The sequence below is a fragment of the Felis catus genome, chromosome E2 (assembly GCF_018350175.1).
Source record: "Felis catus isolate Fca126 chromosome E2, F.catus_Fca126_mat1.0, whole genome shotgun sequence".
Taxonomy (NCBI): Eukaryota; Metazoa; Chordata; class Mammalia; order Carnivora; family Felidae; genus Felis; species Felis catus.
Genome location: NC_058382.1, coordinates 19,712,934 through 19,732,402, shown reverse-complemented (window position 1 = coordinate 19,732,402; position 19,469 = coordinate 19,712,934). Strand labels below are relative to the sequence as shown.

Genomic DNA, 19,469 nt, shown 5'->3' with positions numbered 1-19,469 from the left:
TGCACACACACTCACAGGCAGGCACGCACAGGGGAGCCTCTTGGACCTTCGCACGCCTCACCCGTCACCAAGCCTTACACCTCACCCTCCCGTCGCCTCTGCAAGCCCATCCCGGGGCCCCGGCCGCTGTCACTGTTCACTGGGTGGCTGCTCAGGCCTTGTCCCTTGCACCCCTGCCCGCTTTCCTCCTAGCAGGTGGAATGGCCCTATTATTAAACAGCCACGGGACCGGCCAGTTTCCTAAGCCAGCCCTCTGGTGGTTCTCAGGATCAGTCGGCCGTTGTCACTGTGGCCTCCAGACGTGTGTGTCTAGCTCTTGTCCCCACTCTGTCCTCCCCCTGCCCCCACCCCTCCGCGCTTCAGCTGCCATTGTGCTGCCACCGCAGTCCCCTTACCACTCCTCAGCGCCCTGGCTTTTGTGCATGCTGTTCCTTCTGCCTGGAAAACTTTCTGCCACCTTCCACCAGCTGACACGCCCACAGCCGAGCCCACTCAGGTTTCGTGTGGCTTCCTTAGAGCATCGCAGGTCCCCATCAGGTCCCTTATCTCCGGGGCTCTGGCCCCTCACGCTCTGCCCTCATGGCATGGGTCTCCCTGTCCTCACTGAGACCAGCTCCTCCAGCTGGGATTCCTTGTTTCCTGTCCGCCTCCCTCCTGACTGTGGACAACGAGGCAGAGACCAAGTCCTCTGTCACCTGTCCAGTATCTGGCTTGGACCTGGCCCCACTAGGCGGTAGTGTGGACGGATGTGTAAACACACCCACCCAGAGACACGGACGCCCAGGCCTACACACAGAAACACACAAGCCCGTCCACACACGATGCACAGAGACTCCCACACAGATACTCGGGCAGACTCACAGGCGGAAAGACGCATACACACACGCCTGCTCTCCTCCAGGGGCTCAGTGCATCTCACCAGCTGGTGGGCATCCCTGTGACACGGCTCCTGTGTGCCCCTGCCCCTGCCCCTCGGGTAGGACCCCCTGTCAGTGCAGACCTCCTGGACTCTGTTGCCCCTGGCCTTGGCTTCAGGGAACTCTTCCCGGGGTCCCAGGCTCCCTGGGGGCAGGATTCTCTGGGCCTTGGCAGAAGTCTAGCAGTGTAACTACTCATGACAAGTGGCTTTCAGGCCCAGTGCATGGTGTCCCGGCCAGCATTAGCTAGCACTGTGGTTAACGCAGCGGCACAGCATTAAGCACCTCTTGGATGGCATTTTAAAGAAAAGTTACAGCGCAGGGAAAGGATTGGATGAGCGCACACGAAGTTGAAGCTCGGTGTTCTTCCCACAACGTTTTGCTTTTGGATTCAGTGCTGAAGTTAGTGTGAGTCAGGGTGTCTCTCCCAGCCTCAGGGAGGTTCCAGCTGGAAACAGGCAGCTACGGTGGCAGGTGAGGGTGAGGAACCGGGCCTGGGAGAGGGACAGCGGGCTATGGAGGGGGCAGGCCCGCAGACAGAGTGGCTGGTGAGGACAGAAGGCAGCCCGGCCCAGAGGCGGCGCACCCAGGGACCTCACCTGTCTCCAGCTGGGGGCGGAGGTGGATGGGCTTCTGGCTGGGAGAAGCCAGACCAAGAGGTCTGCAGTTCCTACAGCAGGAACGGGGCTATGAAGCTCCGAGGCAGCTTGTCATCCAAAGCACCTACGAGCAGCTTCTCTTGTTCAAAGATGGCTTTGGCCATCATCACCACCCAGCTGAGAAAAGTGGTGAGTCCCTCCTCCGGGTTCTGCTCATCTCTGAGGGTCCCCTTATCAGTCCTCGCTTGACGAGAGCTTGCATTTCTGTTGTCACCAGGCCCTGAAAGAGGCGAACCAGAGACAGGTGCTCTGTCCACTGAGTCGGGGAGGCACGAGGGGACCCCTCTTTGACCTTTTTTAAAACTGAAAGGCATTTCCCCAGTTACTGACTCTCACTCCCTGCCAGCCACGTACCGTCTTCCCCTGCAAAGGGTGCTCTCAAATGTTCCTTCCAAGGCAGCCCTAGCAGCTTCTGGGTCCCTCTATCCTGATTTCCAGTTTTCTTTATCAGGCCCACGCCTTGCCCTTCTCCCAGACCCCACATTTACAGACGCATTGGTGAGCACGGCGTGTTTTGGGTGAACGCGGGAGGGGTTTCCACGGCACCCAAGTCTCCTTGCACCATTTTCGTGTCCCCCCCGGGGGGCTGGTGGCTGGCCTGGCGTCTCTTGGATGGAAATACTGAAGAGTCCTCGGCTGATCTGAGAAACGTGAGAACAGGGCTGGGAAAATCGGCCGTTTTTGTGGTTTGGGGGTTTGAAGCAAGTTTCACAACTGATCTCCCAAGAACATGGTCCAGTCAGATGCTCTCCCCGCCCGGGGGCCCATTTCCCCGCTGGCTCCGGTGCTGACCGCCCGCCTGGCTGGGTCCAGAGGGGAGGGCCGGGGCAGAGGCAAGGGGCTTTGCCCGCCTGCCCACCCACTCCCCGCTTTCCTTCTTTGGAGGTTGAGCTCAAGGAGCTAGAAGATGGAGCCATTTTGGGGGGTTCTTGTGGTTTCTGCCTCGTGCTTTGGCATCGGATGAGGTATCCACTCGGCACCCCCCCACTTTCATCCTGGAAATATTTCTCAGGTGCCCCGGGGGCAGCTGTACCCTTAAAGCCTTCATTTGCGGGGACAAAAAGGCCAAGAAATTCTTCTGTTGCCATGCTCTTGGGCTGGAGCTGACGAGCGGTGGTACTGGAGGGACCTACCACGGGGGTGCAGGGAGAGAGGCCCACCCGCCACGGGTTCCGGTGCCTCCCCTGCAGAGCACCCAGCTGGGCCAGGGAAGGGGTCCTCAAGGCCCGGCCCTGCCTCCAAGCGGCCTGGCCCCGGATTGTCCTTCCCCACTCTGGGAAGTCCCCAGCTCCCTCAGGCCAGCTGGGGCAGAACTGAAATTGGTGACATCTGCCGCTCTGGCCCCTTGGCTCCAGCCCCCGCCCACTCACCCCAGAGTCTCCCTGCAGGAGCCTCTGGACCCGGGAGGAACAACATGCCGGGCCCTCCCTGAGTGAGCACGGCTTTCTTGCTTTCCACACCCCCCGCCCCAGCCTGGGCCCTGCGTGGGCAGGACGCTCCCCACTGCTGGTGGTTGGGGTGAGATTCTATACTCACCATCCCCCTGTTCAGGAGCACAGTGGCCGGGGCCCCTGCATGTTTCTCAGACACCCCATTTCCCATGCCACATAGCAGAAGGGGAGACTAAGGCACCAGGTGGGGACATTTCTGTTCCAGGACACAGTGGGAGGCAGTGGCGTGTAGGCGACAGAGCCCCGACATCCTGGCTCTGTCAAGGGGGCTGGGACCGTCCTGTGTGTAGTGACCAAGTCAGGGTGGGGCTGGCGATAGGGAAGCTGGGAAAACAGAGCCGGGGCTAGGAGTCACCAGACTTGCGGCCAGGGAGACAGGCCGTCGCGTGCTCCATCAGGGGAGTGGTCGGGTGGTCACGCGGACATGGTGGGTGGAGAAGAGTCAGGCCAGCCCCGTAGGGAGTCCTTCCTATACGACAACCCTCAGGGGCCAGGGAGAGGTGCATGGGCAGACACAAATGCCTGGATGAATGGGAAGTTTCCAGCGGACGCACGGAGCCCTCTCAACAGAACCAGATAAGCTGGGACAATTGAACACACCCAGAAGGACAATTAGCCAGCATCTGAGAAACCCTCAGCGAGTCTGTCCTTCGGGGGGGTGTGGCTATGCACAGACAAGGACCACAGTGCTGGGGTCAGGCAGAGATACGTAGCCACGGCTGCGCGTGGCAGGCCCAGGAAGGCTGGGGTGTTCTGGGTACATCTGCTGGGTGCCTGTGTCCCCTTCCCGTTCCCTATCCATATAGCCCCTCCCAGCTTCCTGTTTCTGTTTTGGGGCCACAGGAACTTCCTCTTCTCATCATGGTTCAAAATGGCTTGCTGGTCTCAGTTGGAGGCCCAGTAGGGGGGCTGGTCACCCCAGCCCGAGACAGCTGCAGAGGGAGGGAGAGAGGGGCTCTGCACCCCTGTATGAGGCAGGGCCGTGGAGGTGTGAACTGGGTCTCTGACCAAGCCTCTTCAGCTCCTTGGATGGATGGAGCCTCTGGTGTGAGTGCTGCTCAAGGCCAAGGTGGGCTGGATCCCACTGGAGTGACCTTGAACAGTTGCTGTATCCCCTTCTTGCCTCAGACAGAGGACCTAGAGGATCTCATGCCCTTCCCTTCTCCCTGCTTCCTCCCGGGCGTACCGGAACTTGACCTGGGCACTCACGGGCAGCACCACACTGGTCCACAGTGCACCTGCACACCCACGTGCACTTGTGGCCCCACCAGGAGCCGAGCTGCGGTGGGAGCGTGGCCTGAGAGTGCCCCTGTGTGTGACTACCTTGGTGAGTGTGTGGGGGGTCCTGTGGAATACGCACGTGTGTGTGAGTGTGCAAGTCTCCCTGGGCGAGTTCGCCTTTGGGCACGTCTAGAGGGCACCGTCTCCTTCCTCCCAACCGGTGCCCTGAGCAGAGCTTGTCCCCTAAATGAAGCTGAGCTTTGTCCTGCCAAGTCACCGAGCCCACCCTGCGGGGGGGGGGGGGGGGGAGGACAGGATGAGGGAGTGAACTTTCCTGACCCTGGGGACTCCTTAGTCTGAGTCTAAGGTGGGTGTGGGGCCCAGTTCTGCACAGGGCCCAGGGCTTGGGAGGCAGCCACGAGGTGAGCCATGGGTGGGATGTGCTAGGGATGTGCCAGGGAGGGGCCACAGGGCAGTCCTCAAGCTGCTATTTTGATCCCCCGGGGACAGAGGAGCAGCCCCAGGCAGGCCTGGGTACTTGTGAACACCCAGGGTCTGCGGATGGGGGCAAATATGAACAAGGCTGCTGAGAACCTACACTCACACCAACCTCCCTGCTCATCTAGCTGGTCCGGGATAAACCTGAGGATCCGTATGCTTCCTCCCAGAGGCAGGGGCCAGGGTCAAGGTCAGGACAGTGCTGCCTCCCCAGCACTGCTGTCCAGCATTTCCTGAGCATTCTCTAAGCGCCGGACACCTCCTTTAATGCCGGATGGCCATCATCGTCCCTCACAGGCTAGCAGCATGTTGCCAGGAGTCTGCGGTGTGGGGACCCAGAGCTGGGCAGCCACACACCAAACTCTGGGCCTGGCTGCCTTCCTCCCACAGGGAGGGGAACCCAAGAATCCGGGGTCACCGAGTCCCACTACTCAGCACCTGGTTTGCGCTCCCCATTAGCACTGAGGGGCAGCAGTAGAACAAACACTCACCGACTGTTTACACGGAGGGCTTGGGGCCATAATTAAGTCTCCACGAATCTGCCCTTTATCAGCCAGGTATCTCGAGCGCCTCCAAAGGGGAAACATCCCGGAGCATCTAACAAAAGAAAGTTGGATGGGTTTTCAAACTTTTTTTAAACCCTGAAGAATAGGCCTTTGTTGCCAACTCCCCTCCTGTGGCAGCCTGCCTGGTCCCTGGAATCCCCTGGGCTGGGGGCAGGACCAGGTGGCCCCAGCCCCAGCAGCCCCCACCCTGCTGAGCTGAGCCCCCAGACCTCACCCACCGGCGGTCTCCTCCAATTGCAGTGGTCCCCACGCTGGCTGTGGGCAGGGCGCCAGGAGTGGGGTCCTGGGTTTGTCCCATCCTCTGCCCTCAGTGCCCCACCTCACCCTGCCAGATCCTGACATCCTTCCCTTGGCAGGCACCTTTGCCAGCCTGGAGCCACAGCCAGGCTGGTGATGAGGGGTGACCTCTGATTGCCCAAAGCCCCTGAGTTCCTGGCTCCCCACTACCCCCACTGGGTCTAGGCCTGTCATTCTCACCTTTGTTAAAGCTGTTTCCTCCACCTATAATCCTTTTTCCTGTTCCTGGCTTCCTAGAAAATTTCTATGGAAATTTTAAGACTTCGCTAGGGGTGGGGGTGGGGGGGGGGGTGTGGGCGGTGGGGCGTGCCTGGGTGTCTCAGTCGGTTAAGCGTCTGACTTCAGCTCAGGTCATGATCTCACGGTTTGTGGGTTAGAGCCCCGCATCGGGCTCTGTGCTGACAGCTCAGAGCCTGGAACCTGCTTCGGATTCTGTGTCTCCCTCTCTCTCTGCCCCTCCCCCACTCACACACACTCTCTCTCTCTCTCTCTCTCTCTCTCCTTCAAAAATAAATACACATTACAAAAAATTAAAAAAAAAAACTTAGCTGGGGCTTCACTCCTCCCAGGGAAGCTTCCATGCACTCCAGGCCAAGTTTCCTGTCCCTCCTCTGGGCTCCCTATACTCTGCCCCTCACCCCCAAACAGTCTCATGCCCCTCGGTTCGTGTCCTTTGAGGGAAGATCCTGGGGCAGCCCCACGCCTGGCACAGAATAAGTGCTCAGTTCCTACTTACTGGAGCAAAGGAAGGACGGGCGAGAAGGGACAGCCACCTCACCCAGTGATGGACCGTCACCCTTGGAATCCTCTGAGGGCAGCGCTGTTCACCCCACTTCACAAAGTGGGAAACAGAGCATTGGGAGCAGAGACGACTTTGCCCTCAGCCAGTTGGATGGTGGGTGAGAGTCCAGGCAGTGAGCAGGGAGCCTTTTCCATAAAGGTCACATGGTAAATACTTCAGGCCTTTCAGTCACTGCTGTGGCTGTTCACCTGCCACTGCAGGGCGGGTTCAGCGAGACAGTACCTAAGTGGCCAGGTGTGGCTGTGTTCCAATAAAACTTTATTTATGAATTTCATATCATTTTTATGTGTCATGAGATACGATTCTTCTTTTGACTTTTTCTAACCATTAGAAAATGTCAAAGTCAACCTTATCTCAGGCTGTGCAAAACCCGGTGGCAAGCCTGATTTGGTCTGGGACCCGTGGTCGGCTAATAATCCACGTTTCCCGGGTGAGGACCAAGGGTGCTTTTCCCAGCCTGTCTGAGAGGGCCTGGTCAGTCCTACTTGGGGCCCCCAGCTCAAACATGGTGTGTGCACAACAAATGGGGTGAGCAAACAAATGAGTGAGCTAACTAACCTGCTATCTAACCAACTAACCAGTTAACTAAGGCTTTATCTCTTGGGCTCAGAGTTACTCCTTCCCATCTCTGGGCTTCTGTAGACCTGACTGACCCCTGTCCTCTGACCTATCTCATTGACCTCTTGCCCAACCCCACCTTTCCGACCTCTGGTCAGGCCCTCGTCAACCCTCAAGTAGTCCAAGGTGGTGAGAACCTCAAGAGAAGCCCAGGGAGCGCCTAGAAACTGGGAATGGGCACTCATTACTGCTGGGCTAAGGGTGTGGTCTCGGGGTCGTGTGTGCTGTGGGGGCTGGGAGGGTGGGCCTTGTAGCTTAGGGGAGTGGAAACATTGTCAGGGCAGACAGGACACATTCCAGGCATCAGAATGTTCTGGACAACGGTGCAGACATAGGAGCTGCCAGAGTATGGGACCACAGTAAATCCAGGAGACTAGATACAAGGGGTCCTCTCTGCACGGGCTGACGACAGTCAGTGCCAAGCCTAATCCCACCAGGAGCAAAGAGCGTGGGTCCAAATTCTAACTTTAGCCCTAACCCACTCAGCTGAGCCTGCCTGTCTGGTGTGAGTGAACCAGGAGGCTCCAGGAGGCCCCAGCACGCCTGGAACAGGCCTGCCCCCACATCTGACACGTGGCCATTCCTATCTCAGATTCAGGCATTTGAGTTCAGGATGGCCCTCCATTCACTCACGCAACAAACACTGGTCACAACCACCACCAACCTGTCAGTCAGGCCCCTTCAGGTTGCGGATGATACAGGCAAGGTTCTCACCTCGTGGAACTAACACGGAAGATGCGTGATGAACAAGCAAGCAAGGCCAAGAGCAGGGCCATTTTGAAGAACGTAATGTAGCATAGGGCAGTGTCCCTGGGCAGTGACAGAGGATGCTTCAGGAGAGCCTCCCTGGGGAGGTAGCCGTAGGGCCTGGACCCAAAAGAGGCACAGGGCCAGCCCAACAAAGATCCAGAGGGAACCACGGTGCAAAGTTCTGGAACAGGAGCAAGCTGCTTGAGCCACAGCCCCCAAGAAAGGGGCAGAGCAATGAGCATGGTGGCGGGGGTGGGGGTGGGGGTGGGGGGGTAGTCAGGCCACATAGGACCTTCCGGGTTGCTGCGGGACGGGCAGCAGATCTAAAGGCCTGGAGAGCCTTTGAAGGGCTGGGCCAGCCTGGGAATGTGATCAGATTGATGTTTGCAAAGATTCCTGGATGTTGCCACTGTTGTATGAGGAGCTGAGGATGGGGACGCCAGGGCAAGACTCCTGTCCCCAAACGCAGCAGGAGGCTGGCGTGTGGACAGGAGTCTGGGTCCCTGAAGGGGAGTCAAGGGCCAGGTCTCCTGCTGGAGCAGGCGCAGAAGGCTGGGCAGGCCGTGGGCGGTGGGCAGGCCCCGAGACTGCTGCTCTTGGCCTGACTCTGGCGTTGGCTTGGCGTGCAGCTGCGGGGGAGCCGTGTGTGGGCACGTCCCGGGGCTGCCTGCCCGCCGCTCAGAGATAGGAGCCACAGGCAGACTGGCTCACCTGGGCCCGGCTCTCAGCACCGAGGAGGTGAGGTGGGTGCGGGGTGGAGGGGGCCTCCCTGGACCCAGAAACCAGTCCAGAGGACGGAGAGCCCCTCCACCCTCACCAGGCCTTTGCTCTCCCATCCAACCACTCCGTATTGAGGGCCCACCATGCACCAGCCCCCGCCCCCGTCACAGGGCCCATCTAGCCTCACAGACCTACAGGAAGTGGGTATCCGCATCTGGTCCAGGGCCAGTCTGAGATGGGCACCCCTCACCCCCACAGCAGGGCCACAGGGACCTCCAACCCCGGCCCAGTCCTGGCCAGGCTGAGGGATGTCAGCGACTGCCTCTCCTCTTCCCAGTCCCTATCTTCCAGGGGCACCAGGACAACCTGGGCAGCATCTGGCCCCGAAGACAGAACCGGGTTTGAGGTTTGAGGACCCAGTCTTGGTCTCAGACTTCTGGGGGTGCCAGGAGTAGGCTCCGGGGTGCTGTGTGGATGGTGTCTACAACAGAGGGCACCAAGCAACGTGAAGGCCACAGGTTGGCAGAGCAAAGTATGCGCGTAGGTGGGTCCGTGTCTGCGTGCATGCGTGAGGGCACGGCTCAGGCAGTTCTGGGCCTCCCAGTGGCTCCTGGGAGCAGGAAGGCCTGTGTGTGCATGTGTCTGTGTGCATACGTGTGACTGTGAATGTGTCCATGCGGGTACATGTGACGATGTGGGCGCTTGTGTGTGCGTGCACCTCTGTGCCTGCGTGCGTGGGGGGGGCCAATGAGTATGCGTGCGTGCATACGTCCGTGTGCGCGCGTGTGACAACGGGTGTGCGATGAGCGTGCACACCTGTGTGCACACCTGTGCTTGTGAGCGTGTGTGCGTGTGGCCTGCTCTCCTGGGGCTGGGGTGGCCCCTCCGCTCCAAGAGCTCCGAGAGTTCCGGGGCCTGTTTTCCAGCTCCCTCACCCTCCTTCTCTGTGAGTGTTGACTCAGGGAGGGACAGGCAGCCTTCTTTCAGGATTTCCTGGTTGGGTAGAAGTGGTGCCTTGAAAAGGGAACAATTGTGTCCTGAGTGGACGTTGAAGGGTCTGGGTCGTGCAGTGCTCTGCGGTGCCCAAGGCCACCGGGCCGTGTGCCCACCTAGGCCGGGTTTCCAGAGGCGGCTACAGAAAGGCTTTCGCATGAGCAAGCCCACGGGACACGCTTCAAGCCTCTCGCTAATGCTCCTCGACCTGGGCCTCGTAGCTTGAGGGGGTCTGGGTCCGGAGGCCCCCGTTACAGCTGTGAAGGGGAGGCCAGCGCTCCCTGCGGACAGAAAGGCGTAAGCAAAGGAGGACCCTCCTACCTCCCCGGGCACTGGCTGCCCTGGTTCCCCCACCAGCCTCGGCCAGGTTATTCGGACCCTCTTGCCCTGCACGGGCCCCATCCCCCAAAGCCTCGGCAGATAACATGAAAATCTTTCCAGGCTGCTGGTGTCACTCTAAGAGTGAGTGAAAAGTCCAAGGAAGGCTCCGTCATGCGGCGGCCGTCTGAAACACTGGCTCTTCCAGGAGGACCGGGAGCCTTGGCTCAACCGGGCGCTTGTGAGAAATGCAGAGTCCTGGGCTCTGTGGACCTGCTGAGCCAGCACCGGGGCTTCCACACTGTCCCCTGAGGAGCTGTGGAGCCCAACATTCCTAGTGTCCCCCCCCCAACTTCCCTCCCCACCCCCCCATCTTGGGTCAGGCTGAGGGCAAGGCTGCCCTGGGGCCGGGAAGCATTAGGGGTGGGGCTCCAGACCCGGAAGGGAACTGGAGAAGGTGGGCAGCCAGCCTGCCAGTGAGCCAGCCCTGGGAGAAGGCCTAATCTTCAGGACAAAGTGGGGATTTGCAGCCCAAAGGCTGCTAATAAGCTACAGCTCTTCTGTCAGCACCTGCTCTCTGGAGAGGGAAGAAACTGTCCCCAGGGCACAGGGAGCCGCCTGCCCTGCTCCTCTGGGAGGTGGTGGGAACCGGCCGATGGCTTGGAGTTCAGCTGTCCCTGAGCAGGGTCAGCACAAGCAATGGTCCCTATGGGGGGTCCCCAGAGAACTCGCAGTCCGGGCCCCCATGAGCTCAGGCCTGCGGTGCCCGTCCCCAACAGCACTGCCACCAAATCTCTCCCCTGTCAGCAAAACAGGCTTCCCCCTGACCCCTCGCACTCTCCTTCTGAAAGAGGTTTCCTCTGCCCTCTCCCACCGCAGCTGTGTGTGATAACCCAGACGCCGGGCTGTGGGAGGTGAACAGGAACCTGCCCCCCGCCACCTTTGCCCGCCTTGGTGCCCCCAGGATCCGGGCACAGGCCTGCCCTGAGCTGGGAAGGAGGGCACAAGAGTCCCTGGGGGCTGCAGAGACTCAGTGCCTTGTGAGGCTGAGGCCAGGGGAGGGTTCCAGGGCTCTCCCTGCGCTGGGCAGCAGCAGGGATGGGGGTGGGGGTGGTGCCGGTCTCTGGCCCACACCACACTGAGCAGCCACGAGTTGGGAGGCCGTTAATAATTAACCCTGGGCCTGGGCCTTGACCTCGTGGGCCTCTGAGTAAACAGGACTTTCTGGCCAAGCGTCCGCAGCCTGCTGGAGCCTGCTGGGCCCCTCATGGCCTCTCTGCCCCTTGACCTTTTCGGGCCTTGTGGTCTAGGCCTCCTTCCCCCTCCTCCGTTGCCGAACTGGAGCAGTCTGCACGCGTGGGCCTCTCTGACCCTGCCCCAGGTCAACCTCCCACCTGTGCCCACCCCAGCACCTTTTCTGTCTGTACCCACCTCCCACCCCTAGCCTTGAAGGCCAGCGTCTCTTCTTGGATGGAAATTTGCCAACAGAGTGTCTCAGCCAAGGTCTCGGCACAGCCCATCAATGCCGAACCTCTGTGGCCGGAGCGGGACTTGACGTCACTCTTATGGACTCTGATGTCTGGGCTATGCGTGATGTGTCAGACTCTGGCGGGGGGGGGGGGGGGGGGGGGCAGGCCAGGTAAATGGTTCCAGCTGCATGGAGCAGCCCTGGTGACAGTCAGGATCATCTGTCAAAGGCGCACATTCTAGCTCCAGTTTTGCCCGAACTGGCTGTGTGACCCTTGGCCAGTGCCCTGACTCTCTGGGCCTCGGTTTCTCCATCTGTATAAGAAAAAAATGGACAGGTATCTCAGGGCTTGCCAGCTCCAGGATTCTGGACCCTATTTGGGCTTGGAGTGACTGAGGACAGGAACGGTGCATGTCCCATCCCACCCCAGGGACTCATGGACAGTCATCTGGTGGGCTCCTGCATTCCTGGCTGCCCAGCATCCACTTCCTGCCTCTAGGGAAGCCCCGGTGTTCCTTGGGGGAACCAGCCCTCGCCCTTTGTCAGGTCACATGGTTTGTTTAGGCAGGGCCGCTATAGCCTGGGGCTCCAGAAGGGGGTCATGTGCCCTGCGCATGGCCAATGGGTGTCAGCCCTGAGACTTTTGCTGGAAATACTGGGAAAAATTGTTTCCTTTGTCCAAAGTGGCAAAACGGGGGAATGCGAGCCAGTGGCTATGTCGCTGGGAGCCTGCCGGAAGGCAAAGGGACAGAAAGGGGGGCAGAGCATGGATTTCCACAGATGGACTGTTGCTGTGCTTGAAGCTGGTACCGCCCTGGGCTTGGCCTTTACGAGGCCTGTTAAGTCCTTTTCTGCTCAAACCAGCACTATACGGGTTTTCTTCTTCATTCACATATTCTCACACCCTGCTCAGACCACGCAGGGAAGATGCCACAAACACACAATAGCCACAGGTACACACATTGCTCACGTCTGCACAGAAAGTGTGAGTGAAGAACAGGGCCGGTGGGGAAGACAGCCTGGCTGCTGTGAGGGGCTTGAGGGGAGAATGAGTGAGCACGGAGAAGGGCTGGGCCAGGCCAGGCAGTGACCGGCAGAGGACTTGGGCCCTGGGGAGCCATTGAGAATTTTGGATGAGGGGATGGTGGGTAAATGGTTGTGGCTCACCGACAAGGGAACGGATGTGTTTGTGCTTATGTGCACATACACACACATGCACGCACGCACACACACTGACTTTTACAGGCAAGAAACATTCTGTGGTCCACCGTGGGAGCCCTTTGAGGGTCTGCTACTGCAGGGGCCTGGATCTGGTTCTGCACACGTGTGGGTCAGGGGCCTCTGGTCAGTCGGGCTCTCCATCTACCTGGGACGATGTGGTTTCCGGGAAGCCAAGGAGAAGGGGGTGCCTCCTCTGCTCCACCATAGGGTAGGGGGCCATTGGGCCTCTGGAGGAGCAGAGGCTCAGCCCCACTGAAGCTCCTCAGGGCCCTCAAGGAGAGCTGGCCTCCTGGGCCTCCTGGGCCTCCTGGGCCTCCTGGGCCTGGGCTCAGGGAGAGACCTCATCCTGGTGACCCGCCTGTCTCTACAACTGGCCAGTCGTGAGTCCCAGAGGCAGAGGGCTTCAGACGCACGTGCACACCATGCTTACCCGAGGACACACACACACATGAACACATAGGGCATAAAGATGATGCACTCTCGGATCACTACGGCTGTGAGCCCTGGGGTGGGGAGGTAGGGACCCTCTGGGTGGATGGGGAGTAGGGGCAATAAGCAGGGAACCCCCACCTGCAAGGCCTTGCCTGGCCCCTGGGGCTCCGGCCTGGGGAAAGCCTTCTTCACCAGCGGTGGGACCAGCTGGATCGGGGCTCTCGCCAAGCTGCTCTTCTGGCGCTTTCTCTGTTCCTCTTCCTTTCCCTGCCTTGGCCGTGGACTGTTTCAGCCCCTTCCCCATTTCTGCCTCCCGGCCCCTCCTCTCTCCAGTGCTTTCATTTTGTCTCCTGGAAGGGGCCCCCAAGAGAGAGCGGCCAGGCTCAGAGCTCCAGCCCCGCGGTCATCTGCCCAGCCCTCCTCTTCATCTGCTCCCTGCCCTGCTTCCCCACTCTGGCCACAGCCCTCTCGTCCTTTGCCCTAGAACTGCCAGCACTCTGATGGGGGGGGGGGCAGTGGCTGCAGGCCTGGCTCCTCCCCCAGCTGCTGCAGCCCCTCTGCCCCCCTGGAGGCTGGCCATGGGGATTGGGCCGTGGGGAGGCTGCAGAGCCAGGACACGTGTCCTGGCCCCACGCGGAACCCTTGCCCTGGCCACAGAGTCACCCTGGTCAGGCCCAGCTCTGTCCCCTGAAATCCCTGGAGAGGCAGGCAGCCGTGGACTCCCCCCTACCTCCAGGTTAGGAAACTGAGCCTGGCTCGGAGCAGGATGTGGAGGAACCCCCAGGAGAAGCAAGGTCCAGCCGGCCGTGAAGTGGGAAGATGTGCCCCACACCCCGTCATCCTTTCAGTGAGGCCTCAAGGAAAAGCCGGCCCTGTAAGGGGGAGCAAGGGACCGTTTCACGGCTGTGGGCCTTGCCAGCGTGAAAGCAGGCACAGGGGCCTCCGTCAGGTGCAGTGGGAAGAGCACCTTCCGCCCTGGGAGTCACTGTGCTCATTGCTGCCATCCTGGCCAGAGCTTGCTGGGGCCTGCCTCCAGGAAGCTCTCCTGGTCTGGACTAGAAGTGAGAAGAGCCCAAAGCAGCCGGTCTTCATCCTCCTTAGGTTGAAAGTTGCAGGGACAGGACTGGGCCGTCCATTCTGTCACCCAGCCTACCTGGGTCCCCGGGCTGGGCTGCCCAGTGGGGGCCAGGGCTGCGGTGGAGATGCCCCGACCGCACGTCTCAAAACCTGGGGCGAGGCCCAGCTTGTGATCACTGATGGGCTGGCGTTTGAGCAGGTCGCCTAGAAAGAAGTCCTTGGGTCTAGGGCTGCCAGTGGCTATAGCAGACGACCCTGGGCAGTGTCAGGAGATGCCAGGAGCTGGAGAAAGGGTGGGAGGGGGCAGCGATCACTCTAACGTGGTGTCAGGCTGCCTGGGTTCACATCTGGCTGGGTGTCTGATGGGTATTTTTCCCTCTTGAGTCTCAGCGGAAAATCTGGAGTGGGACTCTCCTCCCCAGATTGTGGGGCAATGTGGATAATACCCAGCGTGGCACACGCTTAGCCCTCGATCAACGTAGCCCGTAGGCGGTTCAGGCCGACAGCCCTGGAGGACGGCGGAATCCAGGTCGTTTTGGACAAGGCCTGCCAACAGGCAAAGGGAAACACTCCTGACTAAATCTGCCTTCCTGGGCCCCAGCATCCTCAAGGCACAAATATGCATACACACACACACATGCGCACACACACACAACTGGCTTCCCTCCCCGGGACCCAACCACCTGCTGGAAAACCAAGAGCTGCCTTTTCAAAATAATGATTAAGAATCAGCATTGACTATTCAAATTGAAACTCCCCAAACCCTTCTCTGGGGTACCCAGCTCCTCTGGAGCCTGTGGGTAAAAAGCTCTTACCATAGTGGAAAAAGTAGTCTGCCGAAACGGAAATCTTCCTCAATTTAGCTGAGTCATTTTCTTGTGGTTAAGGAAGTCCAGATCACCTCTGGCCCTTCCCCTGACGCCCATGGCCCAACCAGCCTAAAGGACCCCAATCCACACCCCCACCACGTCTGTGCCTAGCTAATCCCAGGGCCCTCCCAGCAGAGCCCCTGGCAGGAAGATACCCCAGCCCTCCTGCTGCTTCCTGCAGCTACTTCCTGCTTCTGGGTGGGCGTCCGGAGCCCTGGAGAACCAGGAACCAGGGGGGCACCCCAGAGAGGACTGTGGGCCACAGTGGGGGAGAAGGGGGCAGACCCATGGCCTGGGCGGCTCCCAGGGGGCCGCGCTCTGGGTGCCCCCGGACCCACTGTCTTGGGCTTCAGTGGGGCTCCCTACAGCCAGGGATGGGGTCTCATCCCGGATCTGAGGAGCCTGAGTCCAGGGGCTGACAGGAACCCAGTCAGGGTTTCCAGTTCAATGGAAGCTGGTGTTGGTTGGTGCCCCTGCCTGGGTGCAGGCTGTTCCCCTCCCTTGGAGACTCTTAGGAAACTTCCAGAGGCTGTTCTCTGGGAAGATGGAGGGTTGACGTGGGGGGGGGCACCTTGGCGCAGCGTGGAAGGCCTTGAATGCACCAAACTACGGTAGCTGTGCAGCAGGGAGGGGAGGCCGGCTCTGCGGATGATGTGTCCTCCTCGTGCCAGAAACCAGGGACCTCCTGGGATGGCCCTCTAGCTGAGCCCTGGGCTTCCCATCTGGGTGCTCTTCCTGGACTGACAGGGAGTCAGCAGGAACCTTGAGGCTGCCCACTTGTCTGCACTCAGCCTTCCCTCAGCTGACATGTGTCATGTGCCGTCTGGTGGCCGTCTGGTGCTCTGTGTCCTGCCTGAGAAGCAGGGATAGATATCCCTGGCCCAGGGTTTCTGAGAAATTAAAGGAATGGTAGTAGGCAGTAGCCAGGAGGCCAAGCCCCGGTGTAGATGGCAGGCAGTTGACAATCCTGATGTATTTGGGGGATCAGAGGGTCCTAGGCGTAGTGAGACTAGGTGCCACTTCTTACCAACCTGGGGAGGAGCAGTGTAGCAGCAAGGACTGGGGGTACATCCCAGCTGGGTGTCCGAGGTCACCCGGTGGAGGTCCCCTTAGGCTCGAGTGTCAGGGTGGATGGAGGGCAACCAGCTGACATTACCTGCATTCTGGAAGCTGTGGGAAGGGACCCAGGCCTGGAAAGACTAGAAGGCCTGGAGTGGATGGTGGTGCTATTGGGGTCCACATGGGACCCCAAAACTGAAGGACCAGGAGCACTGCAGCAGATACCAGGGAGGCCCCCCTCCCCAGAGGGCCCCTCGGTCCATCTCAGTGCCCAGCAGGCATCTGCTGGCCCGGCCCTGGGGGCTGTGTTGCCCAAAGTCACCTCACACCCACTTGGACTGGGTCCTCCCCCAGGGCTCTGGGAGCCAGTGTTTGGGAAATTAGGTGAGGGGGGCCTGGGACTAGGGTGAGGAAGGGAACTATTTATGGCTAAAAGTCATCTTGAAATTTTCAACATATTTTTTATTTTTCAAAACAAAAGCTGTACACGTGGGGTGGGAGGGGGGTGAACCTAGCTTTGTGGGAAATGAGTCAGACAGCCATAAAATTGTGTTTTTCTGAGCCGAGGGGATTATTTTACATCTTGTGGCATGAACACACTGAAAGGAAGCCCTCGTCCTGGTCCCTGGCAGGCTTCCCTGCTTGCCAGCCTGGGCCTCCGCAGCTCCCTCCTCTCGTGAGCTGGGGGCTGTCACCCTCCCAGAAGAGGTGAATGCTGTAGCTGCTTCCGAAGGCCTCGCTTCTCACCTCCTAAGCCTCTCCCTTCTCCCTCCCTAACCTACCCCCCATTCTTTTAGGCAGGAGTGAGGCCGTGAAGGGCGGTGGCCTCACAGTAGGTCCTGTCTTCACCATTTACAGTCTGAGAATCTGGCTAAGTCCAAAGGTCCTCGGAGAGCCTCCCACCCCTCATCTGGTGGCTGGCTGGTGTGGGACCACCCTCGGAGCAGCTGACAGGACACAAAGAGAGACTTAAGAGGGCACCTGCATACCATAGGTGCTCAGTAAAAGGCTTTCCTTCTCCACCGTCAAGCAGCATCCTTGAGCACAGGTGATGAGGGGCACCAGAGACAACCTGTTCCTTTGGGGGACTTTCCCAAGGCCAGAAGGACAGGAGTCCTTCCCTGTCACCAGCGTGCTCCACCCCCCACCCAGAGTCACTCCCCCCACCCCGGCTCTGGTCCCAGGCAGGGATCAGGAGGCAGAATCTCCATCCCAGGGGCTGGAGGATTCAGAAAGGTTAGGACCATAGAGTTCTGGGGACCCACTGGGGACAGGACCCTGGCTTCAGGTTATAGCTTTCAACCCCTTATCTCCTCCCAAGCAGGTGATGGTTGGGACTCGTCAGGAGAGGCTCTCCCTGGAGCCCCTCTGAAGTCTCTCACCTGTCCCTCGCAGCCCTGCCTCCACCGGCTGGAGCCACAGATCCCATGGACAGCCTGGGGCCCAGGAGACAGATGTCGTCCATGGGGAGAGACTGCTGGCAGCCTGGGGCAGGGCCAAAGTCAGGGAAAACAATGTGGGATCTGAATCACATTGACTGATTCCAGAAACCTACCACCTTCCTCCACCAGGATGGTGTGAGCCTGCTTTTGCTCCAGAAGCAATGGGAAAGAAGGTTCACTCTATTGTATAGATTCCATTTCTTCCCAGGCCAATGGCCCGTACATCAGACACCAGTTGTTTTGCCTGTCTCGTTTTCCCCAATTCCAGCCACGACACCCAGATTTTCCTTGGAGAACCTCCCCTCCACTCTCATTCCATGTGGTGTGCATACAGCTGACCCTCTTCTAAATTGCCTGCTGGGGCAGGAGGGCGGTGAGAACGGGACGCAGGATCGGCCTGTTGGCATCTTCCACCCTCCCAGGCACACTGGCTGGTTCAGTGATGAGCCTATCGTCCAACAGAATCCAATTCCAGGACTTTAGGCGGAACCGTTCAGAAACAGAAGCTCTGTTCTGGGTTGCTGGGTGTCAGTTTGGAGGCCTTGAGTTACTGGGAACCTCCAGGCACTGGAGACTCAGAGACTGAGCCGGCACAAAGGATGGCTAAGCAAGGAGTTGGAGTGACAGAGAATTCTCCATGACGGTGTCTGGCGGATGGATCCAGCCATGCCTGAAGCCACATCCCCTCGTGGTTGGTTTTGCTGATGGCACTCGGATCTATGCCTGAGTCCCGGGCACAGAGGCGGGAGCTTTGGTGAGATGTGCCAGTATCATTTGCTTCTCTCTACTTAGGCCACTCAGGCTGGGATTCTGCAAGTGTGGGGAAGCCAGTTACCTAGGGCTGAGGCCTAACACACAGCTGGGCTCACTGACCACGGAAGCCTGGATATGTGGGAGAGAAGGGAGTCTGGGGGTGACCCACACTGACTGCAACCCCCTGAGGAGACCACCCTCAAGGGTGAATTTGGGAGCAGACTTCACGGGAAGGAGCTGATGATTTTCCAGTGACTAAATTAAGAGAAAGAACCAGCAGCACATTCTTTTGCCTTCATCTTTCCATCTGTATGATGGGCACCCTGAGCCATAGAGAATCGATTGGTTAATTTTGTGAGATGTTTGTCAGCATTTCTAATGCTGGAATGGAAGCTCCAGGCGGGCAGAAGTTTTGCCGAGTGTGGCTCAGCGCTGTGCCCTAGAGCTGAGGAGACCCTTGCTCCGGAAATATTTGGTGAACGAAGGAAAAATCTGGTATTCTCACACTCCCCTGCTTGAAATCCTCCAATGCCTTCCCACTGTAGTTAGAGTGTATGAAATCTAGATTTCTTCCTGTGTCCTATGAGTAGGGTAACTGTGTCATTTATTAAGCCATCAGGGATGCTTTTTGTGAGTCAAAGGAATGCTATAAATGATTATTCTGGAACAGTGGGAGTAAACGGAGCTTCTCGAGCAAACGGAGAAGCAAAGCTACCCCACTCCGAGGCCCCCAGGAGCTGGTCTCTGCCCCTCCCCCTCATCCAGCCACTCTGACCTTCCCCTGGGACTTTGCTCTGTTTCTCTGCCTGGAGAAGCCCTTCGGGTGCCTGGATCTTTCTCGTCACCTTGGTCTCCACCGGACACTGTCTCCTTAGGGGCCTTGCCTGACCACCCACCCACCCAGGCAACCTCGCCAGGGGATCTGGGTTCATTTTCCTCCCTCGCAGCTCCCGTCTCCAAAGCGAAAGTGAAGGGAAGCAAACTTCCTCTCAAGAGGTGGGGAAGCGAAAGGCAGAAGAGAGGGAGGGAATGGAGCTTGGCAGACCAGCCGGGCCGGGGTCCTTCCCAGAACCACCCACAGCACGGGGCATCCCAGAAATCAGATGCTCTCTGACCTTAGTCACTCAGACACTTCTTTTAAGATGTGTTTGGAACCGGAGTTTGAATGCGGATGCTGGGGCAGGACCCCAGCAGACACACACCCGGATTGCGTGGCCAGACAGAAGACACCAGCTCTGTTTATAATGTTCCTAATTACCTCTGTCCTCCCTGATACTGGGGTTCTATAAAATTGTCACAGCCGTGTTTGTCATTTGGCTCTGGCTCGCTGTGCACACA

At 59.1% G+C, this 19,469-nt stretch overlaps 1 long non-coding RNA gene across 1 annotated transcript; it reads right to left on the bottom strand.

Annotated features, from left to right (window-relative positions):
* Positions 1–1,199: 1,199 nt before the first annotated feature.
* On the bottom strand, positions 1,200–6,570 carry LOC109494821. The gene is made up of 3 exons (XR_002738608.2): positions 6,346–6,570; positions 5,238–5,343; positions 1,200–1,796 (listed from the first exon to the last, which is right to left on the bottom strand). It is a non-coding gene; the product is annotated as an uncharacterized LOC109494821 (long non-coding RNA).
* Between the last annotated feature and the right edge of the window lie 12,899 nt (positions 6,571–19,469).